This window comes from Rhineura floridana, chromosome 4, assembly GCF_030035675.1.
Source record: "Rhineura floridana isolate rRhiFlo1 chromosome 4, rRhiFlo1.hap2, whole genome shotgun sequence".
NCBI classification, from domain to species: Eukaryota; Metazoa; Chordata; class Lepidosauria; order Squamata; family Rhineuridae; genus Rhineura; species Rhineura floridana.
In genome coordinates this window covers 82,947,358-82,966,877 of record NC_084483.1, presented here as the reverse complement: position 1 = coordinate 82,966,877, position 19,520 = coordinate 82,947,358, and the positions used below count along the sequence as shown (strand labels likewise).

Genomic DNA, 19,520 nt, shown 5'->3' with positions numbered 1-19,520 from the left:
TCCAGATTCTTATTATAAAAAACCAACCATTAGATTGATCTCATTATAATTCTTTTATTCAGTTCTTTTTATTACAGTTATTTAGCAACTTGTTGCCAGGTTATATCCAGAGATATGCTGCAACAAGGTAGATAATTTGATTCCATCTGTTGATGAGAGTTTGCAAGCTGCCTATAATTAATTGTGCTTTCTTTTTTAAAAGCACAAACCTTTCAACCTTGGTCCATACTATCTAGGGCCTGTGTATGTGTGTGCACATGCACACATTTAGATATCGCTTGAAATATTTATTATATTTTTTCTGAAATATTTTTGATGATTTGAGTTTTTCTTAACCAAACATTTGTCTCATTCAGCAAAGCAATCTGTGGAGTCTGTGACATTTTCACTGATGTAGCCTGTGTGTCTAAAATAAGGTTGCTTACAGTAAAATATCTCAGCCAGATTTACTGTGACCTTTGCTCGATAAAAAATCATGCAGGCATCTTCTAAATAAATAATTGGTGCTGTCAGCTCTGAGAGTGCTGATTACCTCTTTTCGGTGGAAAATGATGGTATCTAAATCTGATCAGCTCAAAAGGTGATCAGCAATATGTTAACACATGTGTTTGAGTGTATGAACCTGCCACTTTAAAAGTATTGAAAATACTTTTAAAGTGGAATACACTGAATGTTAGACTGGGACTGGAGAGATCAGGCTCTAAAGCCCTACTCAGCCATTAACCCCTGGGTGACCTTGCGCCAGTCACTCACTCTCAGCCTAACCAATCTCACAGGTTGTTTGGAGGATAAAAGGAGGGGGGTGTAGAGAGACATTTCACTGCCACTGCCTTGGAGGAAGGGCAGGATATGCATGCAGTAAATAAATATTTCCTGTGTTCTGATGTACTCACTAATTTGTTTCAGCTTACTTTCAGCAAACAAGTCTGGTAGGTTGTCTGAAGCCCTTGTGAACAGGGGATACAGGAGGAGGAGGATGCTTACCGCAGGCAATGGCACCTCTTCATACCATCTTCTATTCTCTGGAAAAAAACATCATCTGTATCCAGCCATAGAAAAAACTTTTATAGCTACAATGTAAAAACCTCTTTTGAGCAGTAGGAAACACAAACATTGGAAAGGTCACAAGTGCTCAACAAAGACAAGTGATATTCTATTTTAATATCTGTCTTGGCAAGCTAATATGGAAGCCTTTGTTACACAAAATGCTTCCATGTTTCAAGGAAGCTAGTTGTAAATAGATTGTTCAGGAAATTCACAAAATGAGGGTGGGACACAAGAGCAGGAATCAGTTGGTTTCCATGGCATGATATTTACATCTTGTAGTACACTGGTCTTCAACTGGTGGGACAGGAAAACCCACTACGGGACACAGCCTGATCCAAGGTGGATCAGGTTGCAACAGCAGCACTACCGATATGCAAATATTTGGTAAAACAAATTAAGGAATGGGTCTTCTGTTGAACATTTGGGTTTGAGGTGGTTTCCAGGTCTGGAAAGGTTGACGACTACTGTTCGAGTGCACCTGAAAGTCACTGTGGTGCAGTGGATGTTAAGTGTTGGACTAAGACCTGGGAGACCATGAGGCCAACTGGGCAAGCATGGGTCTCTCAGTGTGACCTACCTGACAGGGTTGTTGTGAGGACAAAATGGGGAAAAGGAGAAACATATATCCCATCTTAAGATCCTTGGAGGGAAGGTAGGATATAAATGCAATGATACATTTTTGGTGATCCTCTGGCAGCTTTTTCTGGATAATGCCTTCAGGCTGCAGTCCTAAAAAAACACTTACTAACGTGGTGGTGATGGGGACTTACGTCCAAGTAAACAGGCACAGAATTGCATTGTTAGATATTGAAAAGGACCCTCTACTCTGTTTTGAAGGAGCATTTTAGTGACAGGTTTCCTCTAAAAACAGGGTTAGCCTTTGAATAAGATTCTGTTTCTTGCATGGGGGTGGGGAGAGGGAGGGATATCACAATAAAGGTCTTTCCAATGACAACAGGAAAAGCATAGAAAAAGGAGAGAGAATGATGTTGAAGGATGTGTGCCAGTGACGGAATGGAGAAAGAGACTGGGGGTTGGGAGGAAGGGGAAAGATGGCCCCAAAGAGAAAAAGAGATGAAGGACTCCTGGAAGTGACTGTTGTTTTAAGAGATGGCACTGATAGATGCAGAAGAGGCTGTGGGACTAGCCACTGACCTTTTGGTAGACTCATGTTACAGCAGTTGTCAATCTTAAACAATGGAAGAGTTGGCTCCCTCTTCAATAGCCTAGTGATTCCAGAATTATACCTGGGGCATGCTATTATCTGAGTCACAATAGGGGCTGAAGCATGACATCGAATATTGGCACCATGCTGGACACATCCACATAAGTTTAGCCTGATGCAAAAGAGGGCTGGGCTCCAGCACCTGTCATAGCTGTGTAACAGAATTTCAGCAGGGGCAGAAAGCTTGCATGACAACCTCCACCTACTGAAATCCCTTCTTCTGGGGGTGGGGAACTGGTGGCCCTCCAGATGTCACTGGACTCCAGCTCCTATCATTCCTGGCCATTGCCCAGGTTGGTTTGGACTGACTGGTTCTCCACACTTAACTTAAAAGGAGCAGGAGCCCTTTCCTTATTGTTTCACCTGGACAGCCTCCATCCATCACTCTACCCTGAATAGAGTGGAGTGAGGCTCTATGCTGCATTGATCCCTGTCTCTTACTAGGGTGGGAGGCAGAAGAGCCAGCAGTAGGTATAGCCAGAGCCAATGTCAGGCAGAGCCAACTAATTCTAGTTTTGCCCTCCTCTTCCTCCTTGCTGAGTTCTATAATGGTAACACTGAGAATAAGTAGGAGGAAGGTGATAGCCAGTGACACCTCTGGACTGTCATAAGAAAGAAGGTCATAAGGAGGTAGGGGCCAGCTGAGGGCAGACTCACTGCATACATGCCATACTTTTAAAGCACATTTCCCCCCTCCCCCACAGAATCCTGGGCACTGTCGTTTGTTTAGGGTGCTGGGCATTATAGCTTTCTAAGGGACAAAATCCAGTTCCCTGGATTTTGGTGTGTGTGTGTGCATGCGTGTGTGTTTAATGTGCTTTGAATTTATTTTATTTTATTTATTTTATTTAAACAATTTATATCCCGCCCTAGTTCACAGAATTCAGAGCGGTGAACACGCAAAGAGTATCCAATACAATCCAGCATAAAACCACGAGAAATAAAACAATTAAAAATTTTAAACTTTAAAAGCTTGACGAAACAAAAGTAATTTTAACTGACGGCGAAAATCCGTAAGTGAAGGAGAACGTCGTATCTCTGGCGGCAGATTATTCCATAAAATGGGAGCTATAGCCGAAAAGGCTTTGTTCCTAGTATTGGAACGACAAATTAAAAAGGTAGAAGGAATGATGAGAGAGTGTTCAAAAAATACTCTTGTCGGTCGCTGAGATTTATATTCCAAAATACGGTTTGATAAATATATTGGTGCTAATCCATGTAGGGCCTTAAAAGTTAATACCAGGATTTTAAACTGATGTCGAAATGAAATCGGTAACCAATGAAGTTGGTAAAGAAGAGGTGTGGTGTGCATTTGTGGGCCAGCTCCAGTCAGCATTCTGGCTGCCGCTCTCTGTACCAGCTTAAGCGGACGGAGTGATTTTGCAGATAGTCCAATATAAAGAGAGTTACAATAGTCCAATTTAGAGGTCACAAGAGCCTGTGTCACTTTCCTCAGGTCCGACGTTCCTAGAAACAGACGGAGTTGGCGGACTAGTTTTAGTTGAGTGAAAGCACTTCTAGATACAGTTGCAATATGGGGTTCAAGGGTCAGAGTAGAATCAAGAAGAATACCTAAACTCCGAACTTGGGATTTTAGAGGGAGTGGGATCCCATCTAAGGTAAGTAGGTTTTTAACTTCATAAGAGGGTTTCTGTCCAATTAATAGAACCTCCGTCTTTTCTGGGTTAAGTTTTAATTTGTTCTTATTAGTCCAGCTTTGAATAGCAACCAGGCATTGGTTTAAGGGCTGAATCGCCTCCAGGGCGTCAGGAGGAAAAGAGTAGTAAAGTTGGGTGTCATCTGCATATTGATGGTAATGTATTCCAAAGTCACGGATGATCCTTCCCAAGGGCTCCATATAAATATTAAATAACATTGGCGATAATACGGAGACTTGGGGGACACCGTAGCGTAATGGCCAAACCTTAGATGAAGAGTTCTCAAGGACAACTCTTTGGAGTCTGCCCTCCAAAAAGGAGCGAAGCCATTGTAATACCATGCCTCAGAATCCCATACTAGAAAGGCAGTCCAGGAGAATAGTATGATCGATGGTATCAAATGCGGCTGAAAGGTCTAACAGGACTAGATAAATTAGATTTCCTCTATCTAATTCAAGTCGCAGATCATCCACCAATGCTGTTAGCACTGTTTCAGTCCCATGTTTGGGCCTGAAACCTGATTGGAAGGAATCATAACAGTCATTAGAATCCATAAATGTTTGAAGTTGTGTGGCTACAGCACGTTCGATGACTTTACTGATAAAGGATAGATTAGATACTGGATGAAAATTACTAAGAAGTGCGGGGTCGAGGGAGGGTTTCTTTAATAGTGGGATTACTATTGCTTCTTTCAGAGTTTTGGGGACATGGCCTTGTTGGAGTGAGGCATTGATTATCACACTGAGCCAATTTGCAAGTTTGGCTTTCGAAGTTTTTATAAGCCATGAAGGGCATGGATCTAATGAGCAATTCGTCGGTCTCATACTAGTGAGAAGTTGAAGGACATCTGCTGGGTAAAAAGGTTGAAAGTTTGAAAGTAAAGGTGGGTGGGCAGCTTCTAATAGAGTGTCATTAAGTTCTGACAATTTGCTTATATTTATATCTGATGGAGTATATTCTATCGTTGTGATAGAATCCAGGGAGGCGCGAATCTGATCCACCTTACCTTCGAAGAATGTAGCAAACTCTTGGCAACGGGCTTGAGAATGGACAATATTGGAATCCGGTTGTTTAGGACGAAGTAGACTGTTAACTGTCTGAAAGAGTTGTTTTGATTGATTTCCGGCTGATGTAATTGCGGCGGAATAATATGCTTTTTGGGCAGCAAATCTAGCCAAAGAGTAGGCTTTCACAAATTCCTTAGTATGGGCTCGGTTGGATGGGCTCCTAGTTTTCTGCCAACGGCGTTCTAATTTTCCATAAGTATGCTTCATTTCTAACAGTTCTTTAGAGAACCAGGGGACTGATTTAGATCTTGTAATCTTTAACGGGCGTAGTGGAGCCATTGAATCCATAATTTCAACCATGGTGTTATTCCAAGAAGAGATCAGAGTGTCGATTGGAGCTCCAATAGGGGGGCATGGATATTCCTTAAGCTTTGTTAAAAATATGTTGGGATCTAATAGTCTCTTAGGGCGGTATAACTTCGTGGGGGATTTGATTTTAAGGGGTACAGGTGACACGAGAAGGTTACAACTAATTAGATGATGGTCCGACCATGAAAGTGGGGTAAGGATTAGATTCTCTATTCGAAGATCAGAAGTACCAGCTTCTGGTTGGAAAATAAGATCTAGGGTATGACCCGCAGTGTGCGTTGAGGCTGAGATTAACTGTTGCAGCCCCGAAGTGGACATCGAAGTTAGAAAATCAAGAGCATCGCCAGGGGCGGGGGATTCCATATGAATATTGAAGTCTCCCAAAATTAAAAGTCTAGGAGAGTCCAATAAAAGACCTGCAATTAGATTAGACAGGTCGAACAAGAAACGGCTTGGTGAGTTGGGGGGGCGATAGATCACAAGAATCACAATGCAATTGTGATGGCCAAGCTTCAGACAAAGAGAATCAAAACCGGGGGAAGACTGAAGGAAAATTCTAGATGAGGGAATAGATTTCCGGAATACTAGAGCTACTCCACCACCACGATGATCTAATCTAGGTTGATGGTAAACAGCGTAATTAGGGGGACAGATACCAGCTAAGTTAGCTCCACCTAAGTTGTCAAGCCAGGTTTCAGTAATGCAGACGATGTCAGCCTGTTCATCTAAGATAAGATCATATATTATTGTAGTCTTATTATTGACTGATCTGGCATTAAATAGTAAAATTAAATATTCAGTACGTGTCTTTCCTCCAGGGATGGATTGGCCCTTTTGCTGATTAATTCTGGTGGGGGTTACTAAGCAACGAGAAAAGATGGTATCCTTAGGCGGTTTGACGGTGTTTAATCTTTTATATTTCCCTTTGCCTAGCAGTGTTGGTATCGGCCTAATGTCAGGTCTCCTTTGCCAGTTTTCATAGGGCAAAGTGGGTACTGGTATTAACAAGGGGTCAGACTTTACTACATTATGGTCGGTAGTCTCTTGAAAAAATGAGCTCAGATAGTTAATTGTGTGATGATAATGATATACCCTTTTCCTAGATGAATTAATGATGAAAAAAGGGTTCTTAAGTATTGATAGAGATTGTCAAATTGGATTTATGATGTGTACACAGGGTGGGCCAATGCTTTGCTTGCCCTAATGGTCCTGCCTCCACTGTATTGGAACCAACATCCTCCTAAGGGAAGGAGTAAGGACTAGAATCCCCTAATGCAGCCGGCACGTTAACTGAGACCTATGGAGGAATCCCTTGGAGTTTCACTGCTGCCCAGAAAGTAGAGAGCCATCATTTAGGCTGCTTTCAGACATAGGGCTTATTGAGTTAGTTTAATGGATTTAAATGGTAGCTCTTCTGTCCTGATTTCTAAAAATCCTTTCATACTGCAGTACCTGTTGTATTAAGAAACAGTAGCTTTTTCAGCCGATATACCAGCATTTCACGCAACTGTCTTTCACACGGCTGCAATGAACCTCTTGTTTTCATCCCTCACCCGTTATACACATGCACACTGTAGTTCCCCACTGTGTAGGAGGTCTAAGATCTTGTTGTGTCACCATGCAAGCTTTCTCCCTTTAGCATCTGACTTTTAAAATTATTTTAGTTGTGAGGAACTGAGACAAATAGTGGTAACGAGAGAGGAAGTTCTAAGCTTAATGGACAATATAAAAACTGACAAATCACCGGGCCCGGATGGCATCCACCCGAGAGTTCTCAAAGAACTCAAAGGTGAAATTGCTGATCTGCTAACTAAAATATGTAACTTGTCCCTCGGGTCCTCCTCCGTGCCTGAGGACTGGAAAGTGGCAAATGTAACGCCAATCTTCAAAAAGGGATCCAGAGGGGATCCTGGAAATTACAGGCCAGTCAGCTTAACTTCTGTCCCTGGAAAACTGGTAGAAAGTATTATTAAAGCTAGATTAACTAAGCACATAGAAGAACAAGCCTTGCTGAAGCAGAGCCAGCATGGCTTCTGCAAGGGAAAGTCCTGTCTCAGTAACCTATTAGAATTCTTTGAGAGTGTCAACAAGCATATAGATAGAGGTGATCCAGTGGACATAGTGTACTTAGACTTTCAAAAAGCGTTTGACAAGGTACCTCACCAAAGGCTTCTGAGGAAGCTTAGCAGTCATGGAATAAGAGGAGAGGTCCTCTTGTGGATAAGGAATTGGTTAAGAAGCAGAAAGCAGAGAGTAGGAATAAATGGACAGTTCTCCCAATGGAGGGCTGTAGAAAGTGGAGTCCCTCAAGGATCGGTATTGGGACCTGTACTTTTCAACTTGTTCATTAATGACTTAGAATTAGGAGTGAGCAGTGAAGTGGCCAAGTTTGCTGATGACACTAAATTGTTCAGGGTTGTTAAAACAAAAAGGGATTGCGAAGAGCTCCAAAAAGACCTCTCCAAACTGAGTGAATGGGCGGAAAAATGGCAAATGCAATTCAATATAAACAAGTGTAAAATTATGCATATTGGAGCAAAAAATCTGAATTTCACATATACGCTCATGGGGTCTGAACTGGTGGCGACCGACCAGGAGAGAGACCTCGGGGTTGTAGTGGACAGCACGATGAAAATGTCGACCCAGTGTGCGGCAGCTGTGAAAAAGGCAAATTCCATGCTAGCGATAATTAGGAAAGGTATTGAAAATAAAACAGCCGATAGCATAATGCCGTTGTATAAATCTATGGTGCGGCCGCATTTGGAATACTGTGTACAGTTCTGGTCGCCTCATCTCAAAAAGGATATTCTAGAGTTGGAAAAGGTTCAGAAGAGGGCAACCAGAATGATCAAGGGGATGGAGCGACTCCCTTACGAGGAAAGGTTGCAGCATTTGGGGCTTTTTAGTTTAGAGAAAAGGCGGGTCAGAGGAGACATGATAGAAGTGTATAAAATTATGCATGGCATTGAGAAAGTGGATAGAGAAAAGTTCTTCTCCCTCTCTCAGAATACTAGAACTCGTGGACATTCAAAGAAGCTGAATGTTGGAAGATTCAGGACAGACAAAAGGAAGTACTTCTTTACTCAGCGCATAGTTAAACTATGGAATTTGATCCCACAAGATGCAGTAATGGCCACCAGCTTGGATGGCTTTAAAAGAAGATTAGACAAATTCATGGAGGACAGGGCTATCAATGGCTACTAGCTGTGATGGCTGTGCTCTGCCACCCTAGTCAGAGGCAGCATGCTTCTGAAAACCAGTTGCTGGAAGCCTCAGGAGGGGAGAGTGTTCTTGCACTCGGGTCCTGCTTGCGGGCTTCCCCCAGGCACCTGGTTGGCCACTGTGAGAACAGGATGCTGGACTAGATGGGCCACTGGCCTGATCCAGCAGGCTCTTCTTATGTTCTTATGTTCTTATGGAGTGGGTGGGAAATGCTGCTGCTATCTGCACCTATACCGGAATACCAGTACAATTTTCATCAGGCAAAAAGCAAGCAAACAAACCCCCACACTCCTAACGGGCGGGAACTCACTGCATGCTGGGATGCCTGTCATGTGAGTGGCTGCAGGTAGTGAAAAACTGCAATTTCCTGGGTCCCCAGGCTTGCAAATGGATTATTTCTGGTATTTATTATGAAAATTAATGCAAAACGTGCGCTATATTCCACTAGAATTAAGAACTAGCTTGTACGTCATGTGAAAGATCAAATATAATGTGCAAATTACCAGGTAAGGAATCGTCAGAATAATGGAATAAAGTGCAGTGTGAAAGCAGCCCTCAGTGATGTCTGACTGGGAAAGGGCAAAAGGGAGGACAAGACATCAGGAAGCAAGGGGAGGAGGAGGAGGATTTATTAAATTTACATCCCTCTCTTTCTCCCAAAGGGAGCCCAGGGTGTCAAACAACAAGTGATAAAACACTAAACACATCTTTTAAAAATCTTAAAAACAAAACATCTTTAAAAACATCTTTAAAACAATTCCAGTGCAGATACAGTCTAGGATCAGGTATCTGCTTAATACAGAAAATAGGTATCAGATAAAATGCAACCATTAAAAGGACTAAATAAAAACAACTTAAAATAAAATCACACAACTAGAAGAGCAATCAGATTTGCAGCTTATTCATCCCATATTAAAGATACAAAATGTTAGGTTTCAGAGTCTATTCATCAAAATAAAGGTAAAATAAAATACAGCAACCTGAAAGAGATGTGCTTTTGTTTAATGTAAAAGTAAAGGCTACCTCCAGATGATTCCAGGGGAAAAACTGTGTGAAATATCCTGCATAAAAGTTTGGGAAATGCTGCTTTTTTTTCTGAAAGAATTCCCAAGTTTTTCTCTGACAAGAGTTCCTTTGCTTTTAACACCTGTATGACAAATACAAATTCAAGAGGTAGAGATATCCCAGTCACTTTATCTGCATGCTGAGAAAAGCCTCACTAGCTGGATTTTTGCTTGTCATGAAACTGTTAAAAGGCACAAAGAGCCAATTATCCGGAAGGTAATCAAGTCCTTTCTACCTAACTCCAAAATGAAGGGTCGTCATTACATCATCCTTCCCATAAACTGGCCTATATAATCAGCTTGGAACCAGCAAAGAGCAGCAACAAACTAAGCACACTGCATGCCTGCAAGGCAGATATGTCCAGATGACTTAAGAAGTGGCCCAAACCACATGGAGCTTCTACAGTGTGGAAGTCAGAACTGCATGTTCCCAACACAGTGTCCTATCTCTGGTATGATCTGTAATATGTTGTGCTCTGGAACTGGGTGATGAGGCTGTAATGCTCTAGATATGGTTAAAGTCATATAAGGGCCCACAGCAGTTTAACCAGGTGGAAAATTCCCTCCAAAGTCAAATACATCAGCCAGCTAAACCTGAAGTGTCACATCCCTTCCTACATTGAAAAGTGGGTGCATCTGTACCATGGAAATAAAATATTATAATAATAACCTACCTTACAGGGATGTTGTAAGGATTATTTAGATAATAGAAGACACACTTTGAATGCTAGAAAAAGAAAAAGAAAAAAGGATTATACGAATGCTATGGATTGTTACTTAAAGAATTAAAATCCATTAATTTCCACTGGATGAATTCCCAACGCTGTGGTTTAAACATTTCTGGATCAGAGCCAAAAAGAGAAAGTAGGGCACTTTTAATGTTAGATATATAACTGTCAACTAGATCAGAGAAAGCAGAGAGATGGTAGAGCAAGATAATAAATCCCAGACATGCTATGCTTTGTCCTTGTGGCTTATTTCTAAAAGAGAGCTGCTGAATAGCCAGTTTTCAAGGCAGTCCAGCTAAAACTGTCCCTTAATGGAATGAGCATTTTGGAGTTATGGATGGGGGTTGTTGTCTATTGTTTTAATTGCATTGTGTTTTCAATGCTGTAATCTACCCTTGGATATTTTGGTGAAGTGGGGATAAGAAATACATACAACAACCATGTGAAGTTAGGCTAAAATTGATATTTTAGAATGGCTGTGAACATGTACAGAGTGTATTTCCAAAATATGAATTCTAATTCTCCAGGTGTACCATTAAATTGGGCATAGTATTTCTTATTTGGTTTGTTATATTTTTATTGTCATGGATGGGAGGGAGGGCATTTCTATTTCCCATTGCCAGGCACCAATATCTCTTGGGACATCTGTCCATGTGATTCACTCACACACATATGTGATCAGTCCAATTCTCACCTATGAGATCTGCTTTGAGAACAAGACTTGATGTATAATGGGACACAGTTATTGGTTGTAAGGGATTTTTGCAAAATAGTCTGGGTGCATTATATTGTTAGAAACTTAACCTGCATCTTCTTGTGAGTTTCTGTAAGGTCTCAGTGTAGACATTTAAGCAGAAATGGGGAAAACTCTGAACTTTGTGGGTTTCCAGCTTTTAAAAATAGTTGGAGCAGCGTGACTCTTTGTGGCTTGTGGGAGAACAATGTGCGCAGACAGTTACATTTTGACAGCTTAACTGAATCATTCTATGATTATGCAGCTCTGCAGAGGAAAGTATGTAATCTTAAGGAAGTATTTTGAAAAGAATATAAAATTATTTTTCTTAATTTTATGGTTTCGGTTCATTTCACCTTACCATGAATCTTATACTGAGACTGCATGCAAATACTGATTAGGACAATTTATGATTAGGTCTACGGGAGAGATGAAAGATAAGAGACTGCATAGATTAGAACAACAATAATTAGCCCATTTAAGTCTTTTTAAATGGTACTTTGAGTTTCTTTTCACATCAGTTGTATATACCAGCAGTAGGGATGTGCCAGAATTCTGCCCAATTCAAATTTGGTACCAAATTTTCCATTAATTCGCTTATTCTGTTGCTGCAGGTCCAATTTTTATGCAGTAATTTTCACAGCTATTTTTGAAAATGGATTTTTTTAAAAAAAATCCACCTCTAAAATATTAAGAACAATAATTTCATTGATATTTCCTTTAAAATGTTATTGATATACCATTTTTCCTTTAAAATACTGATATTACTATTAATAGTTTTTGCGAGAACAAAATTGGTAAAAGCAGCGGTTAGCGAACAAAGAACGAACTTGAATTGATACTGGCATGTTAGGCCGATGGAATGCTTTTGAACTGGCACCAGCCAACAGATCCCATCCCTAACCAGCAGTAACAGAGAAACAACTCAGTTAAGTTGACATGATCTGATAATCTCGTTTAAATGGCTATATTGTGGACAAAGGAGGTAACTGCCCCATAAGTGCTGAGCAGCTGGCAGTCCTGAATTAGGAGATAAGAAGAGAATGTTAGGAAAAGGTTTGAGATTGTCTCAGCCTCTAGAAACACACCTATCTACACCTGAGTGTAAGGCTTATCAACCTGGCTAGGTCACCAGCCTCAGTGGTTGTATGCTTAATTCATTCTTGGCTAGCTTCTCTTACTGGATGCCAACAAGACTGTCATGTAACACAGCAACACCCAGCTGGCATTGTTCTGATGCTTGGTCACCTAAACTAGGATGCTCTGAGTTGTTGAGCTGGTTTGGACAATCATGATATGCACAAGCATTTTTACCCATGCATGCTACCCGTTTGCTTCTTTCTTCATGGCACACAGCAATCAAACTCAGAAGTCTCTGGCTATAAACACACTAGTCGCCAGATCGAAGTGTTTCCATTAGCCACACCTGGAGGGGGAACGGGGTGATTGGCCAATCAGCTGCAAAATCTCTTTGAATCTGAATTTTTAAAAAACATGCTCAAGCTGCTCCTACCAGGTTTTATATAAAAAGGGGAGAGATTTGACTAGTGTTGTGTGTTCCCCATTTTCAGAAGAGAGAGGTGGAAACGCACTGGAACCAGAAGAACAGTGGATGTGTTTCTACCCTCTGATTAACCACAAGATCTTATTTCATCTGAAATGCAAAATGATGGTTACCAGCTTTGGAACAATCCAGGAACAATCTTCAATCAACTTCAAACTGTGATTTAGGATCCTGGATGCTTCTGAAGTTGGTAACCATAGTTTCCTGGTTTGGATGAAATTGGGAACTATTGCTAATTAGAGACTTCCTGGTTTAAAATCATGGTCTACAAAAAGGAGCTCTGTGTGTGTGTGTGGAGAACAAAAGGCTTGTCCGTAGCTCAACTTGTTAAGCCAAAATACAATCATCTGGAGTGGGCTGCTATCTACAGGACATGTTGCAGCTTCCTGTTGTTGTCTAGTATTTCTTTTTGGTGTTATGTGGTGTTAATGGTTAGTTTTCATTAATTATATTATTCATACAGATTTCATGGAGTTTTAGAATGCTGGACACCCCCTTAAGCTATCACAGGAAAGGCAACTAATATATTTTATAACTAAATAAACGTTTTCTGTTTTTAATTCTATATACTCTGGAAGGAAACCATTAGTACACAGAAATGGGCTACAAATCTATGCACTTCTTATGTTTTCCAGTGGGTATGTCCTTCATACAAGTATTTCACATTCCCTCCACCCCCTTTCAAAAGTGGATAAAAGAGAAGAGAATTTTGCCGCTGGGATATTATTTGCTCTTTTGTAACATGACAGATAGTTGCTAGTGAATATCCTTATTACCTATAAAATCCTGGCAAACGAAACCCAAGATAGACACCAGCATGCTATATACAAGTGTGCGTTTTGTTTGTTTGGGGGATTTTGTGTTTGAAAACACCCTTTGATCAGTCTGATGCACCGGAACTGTTTTCCTGAGGAATGCGATAAGGTATAGCCCCTTGGTAACTGTTTTGTGAGAGCAAGACAGGTTAATTGGGTTTGACTATACCAATGACCCTTTCAAGTCATGTAAAATGAGACCAGGGAGAGCCTATCACAGGTAGATAACCATTAATATTCCTTGTACTGTCTACGGGAAGAGAAAGGGAGCTGTTTGTTTTTAGTGTTTCCAAAGATATCCAACAAAGGACACAAAGGGGAAGCTATCCACACATAGGAGACAAGGCAGCCATACAAGGAGCTCACAGGGAATAAAAGGCCGCTTCCTCCTGTTCTGCTAGGACTGATCATTTGGATGAAAGATTTGGAACTGCTGAATACTTTTACAATAGGACTAAACTGTTGCATTGATACAATGGAAGATTAAGAAACATAATAAATATCACATTTAATTTCAGAGAAAATCTTAGTCAAACTATATCTCTTAGCAGACATTTTCTTGAGCTGAACCACAAAAGTTCCTTTTCTCTTTTGTACAAAAAGTTTTCATATTTGGACTCATTCTACTATCACCACTAGACACATGTGTGTCTATGTTGATACAATACATATCTGCAAAGAATGAGGCTGCTCTTATATAAAACAAAGGCAGCCAACATGGTCCGGTGAGTTCCTGGGAGTATATATCCCACAACATCTGGAAGGCACTGCATTAGCTACTCAAGATAAAAGACTATTCACCTTCATCTTCATAGACAACCTCTTACACCTGGTTCATCTATTCGAGGTTCAGACTGGTTCCTAAGTAGTCCAGCTCTTTCTTGACTTCAGGCAAATCTTTCTCTGTTTCATGGCCCTAACTGTAAAATGTTAATAATTCTGATTTACCTCCTAGTTTTGTTATGATAAAACAAAGCAAAACAAACTGCAAAACAATGGGGGGGGGCTTAACACATACAGAACTATATATATATATCTGCTTTAAGGCAACTGATTGATTGATTGATTTCTAGCTTGGTCTGCCAACTAGCATGTCACACAACTATAAATTCAAAACTATGAGCATTTGATTCTCCAGCTTTTCTGAAGCTAAGGCGATATGGATTAGATCAGTCCCTTGGGTGGAAGGCCACCTAGGAATAGCATATTAATATAATAAGGAAGTAACGTAAGTACTCAGCTATGACTATGGCCTCTTAAAAATCCTGTCTCAAATATACTAACAGCTTAATATTAAGCAAATGTAAAAAAAATATGGCTTGCCCCCATGTCTATATGTTTATTATATGGAAGCAGTTTAGAAGGTTTCACATCAGATATACAAGAGCACTTAATATCAGTTGGAATGTTTGTGCTGTATGCAAAAGGATAAGATGTCTGCGGTCAGAGTCAAACATCCTTGGTTTCCAACAGCGGTTTTTTTTACTTGCATAATACAGAGTTGTTAACTCATGATAAAAAGATAAGGAAAGGTCACATTTTCCTCCCAGGAAATTTTTTTTTCAGGGTATGCAAGGGATATACAAACTGGGCTAGGTAAAGTGGTCAAGGCTGGAGGATCAGAGTGGGATTGCAAAGAAATCATGGGCTTCTCATTTTACCCTTGTGGTTGCACCAGGCATTTACTAGCATAGAGCTTGGAAAAGTTACTTTTTTTGAACTACAACTCCCATCAGCCCTAGGCAACATGGCCACTGGATTAGGCTGATGGGAGCTGTAGTTCAAAAAAGTAACTTTTCCAAGCTCTGCCATGTCAATATTTCCCCACCACAGCCTTCATCAACCATGCTGGCTGATGCTGATGGGAACTGTGATCCAAAACATCTAGATGGCATTAGGTTGGTGAAGGCTGAATTACCAGGGCATATGGACAGCTAGCTCAGATGAGCTTGAGCTGGAGAATATATTTTTGTCTAAGAACTATGCTGTTTGTAGCTCTTCATTCAAAGTCCTGGGGAGCCCGTCCCCATTGCTGCCAGGCTAACAACAGCTCAGTTCAACACATAATTAGAAAGGCCAATTAAAAAAAAAAACTCTGCTGCAGGCCCTTAACGTCAACAGCTAGAAGTAACAGCATGCTTATCTTCATGCCACTGAAAGCTTCATTAGGGGCAGGGAACCTTTTTTTCTGTTCAGGGCTGCATTCCCTGGGAAGAGGAGAGGTATGATCTGTTGCAGGTTGCTTGCCAGCAGTTGGCTGGGTGAGCTGGCAATGGACAGAGCCAAAAGCATGCGTCTGTGTTGGAATTGCTTTGTAATATGTTTCTAAACTTTTTTTTAAAAAAAGTTTTTAACCTTTTTTTAAAAAAAAGTTTTTAACCTTTTTTTAAAAAAGATGTCTTGAAAGCTTTTAAAAAAAATGTTTTTAAAGATGTTTTGTGTTAATATATTTTAAAGCCCGTTTTTATTATGTTTTAAAGTGTTTTTAGTGCTTTTGTTTGCCGCCCTGGGCTCCTGCTGGGAGGAAAGGCGGGATATAAATCAAATAATATAATATATAAATAATAAATTAAAGTGGGCAGAGTCTGGAACACTGCAGGATTGTACAGCACTCATTCTCTCTGGTCACATCCGCACCATATAGTTAAAGCACACTTGTATCACCTTAACAGTCATGGTCCCCTGCCACCTACTCAAGAATCCTAGGAACTGGAGTTTGTTAAGGTGCTGAGAATTGTAGCTCTGAGGGCTAAACTACAGTTCCCAGTATTCTTTGGGGAAAGCCATGTCTCTTAAATATGCTTCAAATGTATGGTGTGGCTATGACCTCTGTGACACATCTCTGCAGGCCATGTGTCATTAGGGGTACATGAGGAGGGACACGTTTCTCTTGATTTGGCAATCCTATGGTAAGTGCTGGAAACAGCCAACCAAATGTGATATGCCCCACTGGGAAGCTGCCTATTTCATTTCCATTGCCAATTTAGTAAGCTTGGACCTGCTGGAAAATGCTTGGACAGGGTCAGCAAGCAACAGGAAACAGAAAAGCTCCAGGAAAGGCATTATGCTTATGGATGTGTTGCAGGTTTAGAAAAAAATAAAACCAAATTGGAGATTTTATGTATTAATGCCTCTGGAAATTTACAACAACACTTAACGGAACTAATGGGATTTAAGTTGTGTCAAACTAATTTTAAATATTTGGGAATGCAAGTCCCAAAACACTGGTCCCAAATGTGGAGACTCAACTTACTCCCACTGGTAAAGAAAGTCAAACAGGATTTAAAACACTGGTCCCTACTGAATCTTGGTTAGGACGAATAGTAGCCATTAAAAATAGTAGTACCAATTTTTTTCTTTTTCTTTCAAGTGCTACCTATCTCCTTCACTGTTAAGTAAATGGCAGAAACTTTGTTTAGCCTTTGTCTATCCAAATAAAAAGCCCAAACTTAGTCATATGGTGATACACAAGATGGCACATCTAGGAGGCTTGGGCCTCCCTAACCTTTCCTGGTATTATGAAGCTGCTCATCTTCAAACCATTATACAGGTGTTACATGATTCAGATAAATGCATATGGCTACACATAGAACACACAAAAAGCCACCCTTATAAACTTTCAGCACTGCCACTTATTTGTTGTTGTTGTTATGTGGCTCCAAGTTGACCACAACTTATGGCGACCCTATGAATCAGTGTCCTCCAAGTGCATCTATCATGAACCACCCTGTTCAGATCTTGTAAGTTCAGGTCTGTGGCTTCCTTTATGGAATCAATCCATCTCTTGTTTGGCCTTCCTCTTTTTCTATTCCCTTCTGTTTTTCCCAGCATTATTGTCTTTTCTAATGAATCAGGTCTTCTCATGATGTGTCCAAAGTATGATAACCTCAGTTTCATCATTTTAGCTTCTAGTGACAGTTCTGGTTTAATTTGTTCTAACACCCAATTATTTGTCTTTTTCGCAGTCCATGGTATGCGCAAAGCTAAAAAACAGACAGCAGGAAATATTAATCCCTTTTTTCTGCAGACCTGAAGTGTAGTTGCAGTGAAAAAACATTTAGCACCTGATACATCACCATTAATACCATTCTGGCTTCATCCTTTCTTGTATAACAATGACAGATCTCAGAGGTTTCTGAAATGGAAAGAAGTGTGCCTTTACCGCTTGAGATCCTTTTATGAGGACCAAAAGCCTTTATCTGGTACCCAACTGGCCTCCAAATTAGGGCACTGGAATTATAATTGGTTCACAGTACACCAGATTTCACATTTCATTTCTAATAAAACTGTACAAACAGAAGCAATATGCAATCTTACTCCCTTTGAGTCTGTGGTCTGGAGTATGCCCCCAGGCTCAAGGGGAATATTATCTATAATAAATAAGTTGCTATGTGATTTTCATATCGGTAACCTTCAAGCCTTAAAGCATTTATGGGAAAATGATATGGGAACTGAAATCGAAGAAGGCGATTAGAATAATATGTGGCCAAAGAAGCCTTTGTTGTCAATATCTGCAAAAGTGAGGGAGAATACTGTTTAAAGTACTTCACAGATGGTATTTAACCCACTCATACATCACTGGTATGTATGAGTGGGTTAAATACATCACTGCTATGCTGGAAATGATATGCACAGATTGGCACATCAAATCATATGTGGTGGACATGTGATGTAATTCAAAAATTTTGGATTGATGTGTTTAAAGAAATAACATTAATTACTGGCCAAGAGGTTTCTTGCACATCACAGCTCGCATTATTGACGCTATTCTTAAATGACCAAGGTAAACTACAACATAAGGAACTGAATATTTATTTATTTATTTATAGTTATTTTATTTTATTTATTAGATTTATATCCCACCCTTCCTCCTCCTTGTTAGTTAGCAAGCAATTGCCCAGCATTGGAAACAATTGGATATTTTGAGTTTGGACACTTGGGAGACAAATGGTCTGGAGATTGGCCCTGATGGAAAAATTGACAAAACAAGTACGGGCACTTAAAGGGGACCAAAACGAAGTTGATTTTATTGAAATATGGTTTTGTTATCTTTCTTATGTGAACTCGCAAAATCAAAAGCTGCACCCCCCAGCAACTCATGCACAATTATGGAGAGGAGTTTTGTGCTGAATTTATTTTCTTCTTTCCTTCCCCTTCTCTTGTATTATCAGATACCAGGGTCTCAATTCTATGTACATGCAAGGGAAAAAGAGAAAAAGATGCTACGGTTTAATTGTATAGGAAGAGGGGGGAAAGTGGGAGGGGAATTGGGTACTCATCTGTTTGTTTATTCTTAAAAAATCAATTTTATATAAAAAGATACTGCCGCAAAGACCCCATTTTCTGTAGCTACTAACCCAGCTTCCACAGATGAGATCACTCAGAACAAGGCCACATGTGACCTCAATGAATGAGCAGATTCAGGTGGCAGCATCATATGTATGTCCGATAAAAAGAAGCATGGCACTAAATGCCTAATTTTCACACAATCTCAGTCTCAGCTCACCATCTGAAAAACAGATATAATAGTCATCCACTAGAGTGGTGGTATAAACACAAGAACATAAATTACTTTGGGAAGCTATGCTTGCTTGCTGCATCAAATGTAAATTAATGTAAATAACGTGACAAAACACACATCTTAATATTTTATTCATATCAAGTTTTGCACTGTTAAGGCTGTTGATCTGGCAAGATGTAGACAGTCGAGGTGGGCCCTCCCTCACCTGGAGCTGTATATGTGAGTTTTTCAAGGGGAACATCAATTACATCATGATCATGTGGGATGAAGGCTCAACTCTCCATACAGAATGAGGAAACAAGACGAGTAAACTCTGAACAGCTGACAGCGATACATTGTTACAACCCTCAGGGGAACCCCTAGGGAAACACAATGTGAATTGATGTGCCCTGGTGGCATTTCCAGTGGGAGCAAACCTCATGATGACAACAGTAGTCATTTTGCTAATTTTACATTAAACATGGTCTGTGACACTTATTAAAAATCACACACACCTTGGCAAAGGTTTTTTAATCTTTCATAGTTCACCTTTATATACCACTTCTGTGTAAATTATTTTTAACAGCT

At 40.3% G+C, this 19,520-nt stretch overlaps 1 long non-coding RNA gene across 1 annotated transcript in view; it reads right to left on the bottom strand.

Annotated features, from left to right (window-relative positions):
- Positions 1 to 935: 935 nt before the first annotated feature.
- The window catches only part of LOC133383211 (uncharacterized), a 35,992-nt gene continuing 17,407 nt past the window's right edge, over positions 936 to 19,520 (bottom strand). Inside the window, exons 2-3 of the long non-coding RNA XR_009762211.1 lie at positions 10,267 to 10,319; positions 936 to 1,022 (exon numbers count right to left, since the gene is read on the bottom strand). This is a non-coding gene — a long non-coding RNA (uncharacterized LOC133383211). The remainder of the gene's footprint in view (positions 1,023 to 10,266; positions 10,320 to 19,520) is intronic.